The sequence below is a fragment of the Marmota flaviventris genome, chromosome 3, assembly GCF_047511675.1.
Source record: "Marmota flaviventris isolate mMarFla1 chromosome 3, mMarFla1.hap1, whole genome shotgun sequence".
Classification (NCBI taxonomy): domain Eukaryota; kingdom Metazoa; phylum Chordata; class Mammalia; order Rodentia; family Sciuridae; genus Marmota; species Marmota flaviventris.
The window spans coordinates 16,550,169-16,557,509 of record NC_092500.1 but is presented as its reverse complement, the minus strand read 5'-3'; the positions used below and the strand labels follow the sequence as shown (position 1 = coordinate 16,557,509).

General features: G+C 45.8%; 1 pseudogene; it reads right to left on the bottom strand.

Moving 5' to 3' along the window:
• Nucleotides 1-6,059: 6,059 nt before the first annotated feature.
• LOC114086546 (nucleophosmin pseudogene) lies at nucleotides 6,060-7,054 on the bottom strand (annotated as a pseudogene).
• Between the last annotated feature and the right edge of the window lie 287 nt (nucleotides 7,055-7,341).

Below are 7,341 nucleotides of genomic sequence, written 5' to 3'. Positions count from 1 at the left end.
GCAGCGTGGCGACCTTTGTCAGAGATCTAAGTCACAAAGGAGTGGTTAAAAAAATCACAAAGAGAGAGAAAGGAGAAATGGAGAAAGAAAAGAAGCTGGAGGAGGGAAATGACCTAATTATGGTGTGTGTGGAGGTCAGGGGTGGGCAACACTCAAGTTGAACAAGGCTCCCAGGATCTCAGTAGATAAAGAAGTGACCTCCCCCAGTTGGAACAGTGTAGAGATAGGTATACGAATCAGATGAGTGGGCCTAAAAATACTGCTTTTTGAGATTTGATTTTGTTTTGCAGTGGTGGGGGTCAAACTCAGGGCCTCACGTGTGCTAGGCCCTTCAACCCTAAAAAAGAATGACTTTTTCAGAAAAAGAAATTCAATTGAGTTGAAATAGCCTCCAATTCATGTTCACGCAGAACCTCAGAAGGTGACATCATTTGGAAATAGGGTCTTTGCAGACGTAACAGCTAATACGGGGGGGGGGGCACTAATCCAACAACTAGTGTTCTTGTAGGAAGAGAAACAGAGACGGCGACAGACGGGGTATGGCGCTTGAAGACAGGCAGAGTTGGAGTGACGCAGTTGCAAGCCAAGGGACGCCAGCCATCCAGCAGGAGCCGCCAGAAGCTCAAAGGAACAGGGAGGGATCCTTCTTTCCTTCTGAGGAGCATGTCTCTGCTGATGCCTTGAGTTTGGACTTGAGTCCCTAGAACTGTGAAATAATACATTTCTGTTGCTTTAGTCACCTATTTAGTGGCCCTGGAAAGGATTTGAAATGTCACAAAAATGAGGCCACCAAATTCTTTAGCCCCAGGTAGGGGGGAACATGAGGCGTGAGACTGAGGTTGCGTAGGTCATTGTGACCTAGTAGGGCAGGTTTCTGCAGACTCCCCGACGCCAAGAAGATTATAAATAACACCAGGAAAAGCCTTTTCCCCCTGCTGATTATCAAAATTTCTACCTGGAATGTATCACGTAAGTGACCAATCAGAGTCCTGTGCCATTCCTGTCAACCAATGAAATTATAATGACCGGCTGGCCAGAATCTTTTCTTTTCTTTTCCATTTTTATCTTAAAAAAGCCAGATTCCTCGGATGCCATTTGGGGCATACTTATTCCAGGCAACCAAGGTCATGCTTCTCTCCTTGGTGGCCATTCTCATATTGGCTCAAATGAACTCTTTTTTTTTTTTTTTTTTTAAATTTTCTCACACTTGGAGTACCTCAGCCTGCCTTTTGGTTGACGGTACCTTGCCTTGGCAGTCACAGGAAGCAAATACACCAACAAAGCCATCTGGAAAACAGGCTTTCTGCTCGCAAGGCAGTGGGTTTGGGAGCTCCTCATGCCTGCAGAGACTTTCCCATCCAGGGAAGTAGAGGCTGGTGCTTTCTATAGACAGGAAGGAGATAAACTGAGCATGCCCAGTACTTTCTTTAAAATTCACCAATCACAGGAGAAAGATGGGTGGTGGTGGTGGTGGTGGTGGTGGTGTGTGTGTGTGTGAGTCTAGCTAAAATTCATCCCATGGGAAACATGCAGACTGAGAAATAAAGAGTTCCTCCCCAACATCAGACTACAGATGCCTCTTTTTTGACCTTCCCAGAGTTTTTTTTTTTAAAAAATATTAAATTAGTAGCCAACATTTAAACCTTGGAAAATTTCATATACAATACAGAGTTGAAAGTTCTCTTTCCACCTTCCCGCAGGGGTGTGGCTGGCTGTGGTGCAGGAAGGGTGTCTTCCTCAGATGCGGGCTCTCCGCCTCACCTTGCTGCCCCCACTGGCTGTGTCTTACCCAGGGCAGTGTCACTCGTTCCAGAACGCTGGGTAAGGGCACAGATCCGAGTCAGACCACTCCTGTGCTCAAATGTGTCTTCAGTCCCTTCCTGAATGGGTGGCCTTGGGTGATTTTCTTCACCTCCTCGAGTCTCAATTTCCTGACTTAGAAAGCGAGAATAATGATAGAACTGCCTCATGGTGCTGTGGTGAGAACTGAATAATGTGACCATGTGAGTCTTTCCTTACACAATATGAGGCCGTGACAGATGGGAACCCCCGTTACTGCTTAACATAAAGCAAAACCCGTCAACGTCGGGGGAAAACTTGGAAGAGAACCCAAGTCTCTCGCCTGAAGTTTGCTTTGTCTGCTCTGAGCACTGCCCTCTGTCTCATCAGTTTTCAGGAAAATATTATAGTGATCCAGCTTCCAAGGAACCCCTTTTCTCCAGCAAGGAGCCCAATCGCAGTTTGGGGAATTAGAGGTCTCATTAAGGCGGGGTTCCCTCCTCCCCGCAGTTTGAATCTCTTCTGGAAGGAGGTTGCAGTGAGGCAGGAAACTCTGGATTCCATCCAAATACTTTGATGTCTGGGTTTTAAAATAGCTTCAATCTTAGCTGGCTTTACAGACTTCCTAGTGGCCCTCACAGGACAGCTTCTGCTTTGACAGATCACTTCTCCTGGGAGGCCTGGAATGATGGAAGACGCAGCAGCCACCAAAGGACTGCAAATAGCCTATTTCCAGGTGGAGGCAGGAAACCAGATGGAATTGGGAGGGAGACGGGGCCAGGGAGGAAAGTTGTTTTATGAAGACCACTGTGAGAGGGGACCCAGTGAGGAAGCTGTCAGTCTCTGGAATGGTTGCCAGCTTCAGAAACCAGCTAAAGCCAGTCCTTGCAAAAAAGTGAATTGATTTGGAAGGACGCTGGGTTATTCCAGACTGCCCAGGGACAGTGAGCCCTTCGTACAGACAAGGACCAGAGACGGGGAGGTGAGGGAAGCACCAGGTGTGAACTGTTGGTACAAGTTAGCTGTTGACATAAAAGATGGCGGCCTGATTGCTGACATACCATCTGTCAGGTAGCCCATCTTTTCTCAGAAATGTCACATTTATCACATTCTACTTTTCCCCCTGTGTTTTGGGGACGATTTCTGGTAAGATTCTACTCCGTCTGGCATTCTTCATGTCATGGGTTGAAATGTGGACCCCAAAAGGCATTGGCAAGGTACTGACCCCAATACCAAGGAGTGGGATGTCATTTGGAAGTAGAGTCTTTATATAGGCAATCAAGTGGAAATGAAGTCACTAGAGTGGGCCCTGGATCCAATACGACTGGTGTCCCTAACAAGGGGGAAATTTGGACACAGAGATGGATACACAGCCACGTGAAGCCTAGGGACTAAGGAACACCAAAGACTGCCCGTGGACCACCAGAAGCCAGGAAGAAGCGTATAAGATTCCTTTCTTTATACCTTCAAAGGATGCTTGGCCTACCAACACCTTGCTTTCTGACTTTAGCCTCCAGAATGGGTGACAAAAAATTCCTCCCAGTTTATGTTTTTTTTGTTATGGCAGCTCTGGCAAACTGATACAGTGTTGTTTTAGCATGACTGTTTTAATGATGATGGTTTCATCATCTTTTAAAAATATCTGGTCACATTAATCCAAGGGAGGATATGTTTAAAATGGGCAAGATGGTGCTATTATGGTTTGGATGTGAGGTGTCCCCTGCAAGCTCCTTGTTAATGCCAGGAGTATTTAGAGGTGACATGATAAGATTATGAGAGCTGTAACCCACTCAGTCCGTCCTGGTACGAATGGACTGACGGGGTGGTAATTGTATCCAAGTGGGGTGTGGCTGGAGGAGACCGGTGACTGGGGGCTGTCCTGGAAGGGTACATCTTCCCTGTGGCCCCTTTTCCCTCCTTTGCTGCTTCCTGGCCACCGTATCCTCAGCAGCTTCCCTCCCCCACACCCTTTTGCCATGAATATCTGCCTCCTCTAAGGCCCAATGCCGCAGTCTGGCTGGGCACAAAATCACAGAGCCACTCACAGCTTTGTAGATTCAAACAGCAATTCTTTATTCCCGAACTCACACCGGCACTCTACACACGTTCTGGGGAAATCCACGTTCTGGGCCAAATCCACAATACTCTCTGAATCCCGTTGAGAACTCAACGGGAACTCAAGGAGCGGGCGAGCCTGAGGCAGCAGGATACGCCCTATTCCCAGCAGGGTACACCTTAAACCTGGAACCGCCCTGGTCCTTGAGCAAGGTCACCTTACATGCAATGTCACTGCAAATGACCTGGGTCAATATGGAGAGTCCTTCCTCTAAGCAACATTGGGTAGGCTGACAAAGAAATTGCCATGTGTCATTCCTACTTGGCAATGGCTCTCAGCAGTAACCCACTCAGTCCGTCCTGGTACAAATGGACTGACGGGGTGGTAACTGTATCCAAGTGGGGTGTGGCTGGAGGAGACAGGTGACTGGGGGCTGTCCTGGAAGGGACATCTTCCCTGTGGCCCCTCTTCCCTCCTTTGCTGCTTCCTGGCCACCGTATCCTCAGCAGCTTCCCTCCCCCACACCCTTTTGCCATGAATATCTGCCTCCTCTTAGGCCCAAGACAATGGACCTGCTGGACCGTGGACCAAACCTCTGGAACCATGAGCCAAAATAAAGTTTTCCTTCTCTAGGTTGTTCTTGTCGGGTATTTTGATCATGGCGATGCAAAGTGGCCTAACACAGGGACCCTGGCCCCATTTCTGTTTCGTTTCCTGGCGGTGAGGTGAGCTGTTTTTCTCTGCCATGGGCTCCTGCTAGGCTGGGCTGCCGCACCCCACAATAGGGCCAAGGGATCATGGGTTGGAACCTCCAAACTGTGAGCCAAAATAAACCTTTTCTCTTTAAAAATCAATCGTCTCAGCTTATACCAATGCCAAAAAGCGGAATAGCACCATACCCCAAATGTAGCAAATGGAGACCATTACCGTTTCGCTTTTTAATGTGTGTTATATGGTTTATGCAAACTTTGGACCAGAGCTGCTCTGCATAAATCTAAACTTCTTGTGGCAATCTCACTGACTTGTGAGGCTGGGTGTTACATTAATATTTAGAAGCGATTTAGGCCAGCACTCAACTACTGCGCCTGTGAACAAATTCTTCTAACACATGTGCAGACTCCAGTACAGGCTGGGCAAGGCTCTGTCACGACTTCATAGATCAGTTGAGTAGTAAAAGCAGAACATAAAACATGCTGAACTGTGACAATGTGATGCCCTAGACCATTTCCGTTTTTAAGTTTTTCCTGCAGTTCTGGCTTTAGTAAGCAGAATGGCCTTCAGTAGCAGTGTGGGGCTTTTGATATTTCCATGCCCACAAGAATAGCTAAAGCTTCATTAAAGTAGTCCAAAGATTAAATTTCAGACTCAATATTTGAGACAAAGTAAATCAAGGTTTGGAAGCATTTTGTGAATATCCGATGGAGATAGGAATGGAGATTTCTAATAATCAAAAATGTGTCAAGATCTACTTTTCTTTGAAAACATGGATAAAGTGGGCTGCAGATCTTGTTCATTGAATCTCTCCTGAGTCAACAACTTCATCATTAAAGAATGTGAACAATCAATCATTAGGGTGAGTGATTCATTGTTAGATCAAAAATTCCTCCTCTCTCACTTCCATTGAAAGGTGAGCTCTTGAAACTGTTCGTGTGTAGCCACTCAGGTAAGGTCAGTGACCCCTGTGGCCAAGGGTTTCATCTGCCTAGCATGCTTTCCTTTATTTCCCTTGCTCTTCTTACAAATGGGAAACCCACTCCCTGTGGATGGGCGGGGCTGTCCTCATCCCCCCTGTCCCACAGAGATGACATCATGACTCCATCTGGCCAATCAGAGTCCCCTGTTGTCAACTGTACTGAGTAGACTGCTCTATCAGCACCTTCCTTGAAATTTTCTCTGGGCCTTTGGAAGAAAGAAGGTATTCTTTTTTCCCTCTAAGACCATGAACTTTATTTTTTTAAAATTTTTTTTTAAATACTGAGTTTTATTTCACATGTATATTTTTGTCTCCCCACCATTTCCATGTCTGACCACCACTACTACTATGTCCTATCATAACATTCCATACATACTTAGAAACCAAGCAAAGGGTGGAGTTCCATCTTTAAAAACTAAACAGGCATTTTGGACAACACATTCTTGGCAATAGAACCTTGACAACATTTATCAAACACGGTAGGGAAAATTCTCACTTTGCATTATAAAAAGGACAGCCAGATATCAACTGTTACAGAAATGAAATAAGACGGAAATTTTTAACAAACTGTTTAAACTATTTTCTTAAAGAGACTTCCTCCACTGCCAGAGATCTTGAATAGCCTCCTGGTCAGTCATCCGGAAGCAATTCTTCACATAATTGATGAACTTGGCTTCCATTTTGGGAAGAGAACCACCTTTTTCTATACTTGCTTGCATTTTTGCTTTAATGTCTTCTACAGAACTAGGTCCTTTTGGTGTTTTAGGATTTTTTTCCTGTTTTTTGAAGGATTCTTGACCTTTTGATCTTGGTGTTGTTGGTTTTGAGTCTTTTCCATTCTGGTTCGATTTTTGTGCATTTTTGGCTGGAGTATCTCGTATAGATTTCTTCACTGGAACTTTTTCTTCAGTTTCCTCATCATCAAAATCATCATCATCATCATCTTCATCATCGACATCTTCATCAGCAGCAAGTTTTACTTTTTTCTGGGGAACCTTGCTACCACCTCCAGGGGCAGATCGCTTTCTAGATACACTTAAGAGTTTCACATCCTCCTCCTCTTCATCTTCTGACTCAGCATCTTCCTCCACAGCTACTAAGTGCTGGCCACTAATATGCACAGGCCCTGAACCGCACTTCAACTTTAAGACCACAGGTGGTGTGATTTCAAAGCCCCCAAGGGAAACCGTTGGCTGTACTGACATTTTCAATGTTGCCAGTGTTACTTTAATTGGACTGCCTTCATAATTCATTGCCTCTGCTTCAACAATGTGCAATTCATCCTTTGCACCAGCCCCTAAACTGACCATTCTTAATGATAACTGGTGCTCATTTTCATCATTATCCACCTTAAAGTGATAATCTTTGTCAGCTTTTAGCTCACAACCAAAAAGGTAGTTCTGGGGGCCTCAGGGGGCTCATGTCCATATCCATCGAATCTTCCATGGGGTGGTAGCATGCACTTAGGTGGGAGAGAAGGTGGACAGAAAACGGGTGGCTGCTCTAAAGAGACGCGCAGGACAGAATCACGCCAGGGAGACCATGAACTTTAACTGTCATGTAAGCCTAGAGCTTCCCGGGTCATCTTTCCCTTCAGTGCAAGAAGTCTCTCAGGGAGTAGTGCCAACTGGAGGGAATCATGTTCAGAACTGAGGGGTGGAGAGAGGGAGATGGAGAAGCCACTGTGACTGAGGCTCTCCAAGCCCTTGGGTTTTCCCTGGGTGAGTTGATACACATTCTCCACTCCTTTTCCCCCTTAATATAAATTGAATTGAGTTACTTTTGTGTGGAACAGAAAGGTCATTGACAAATC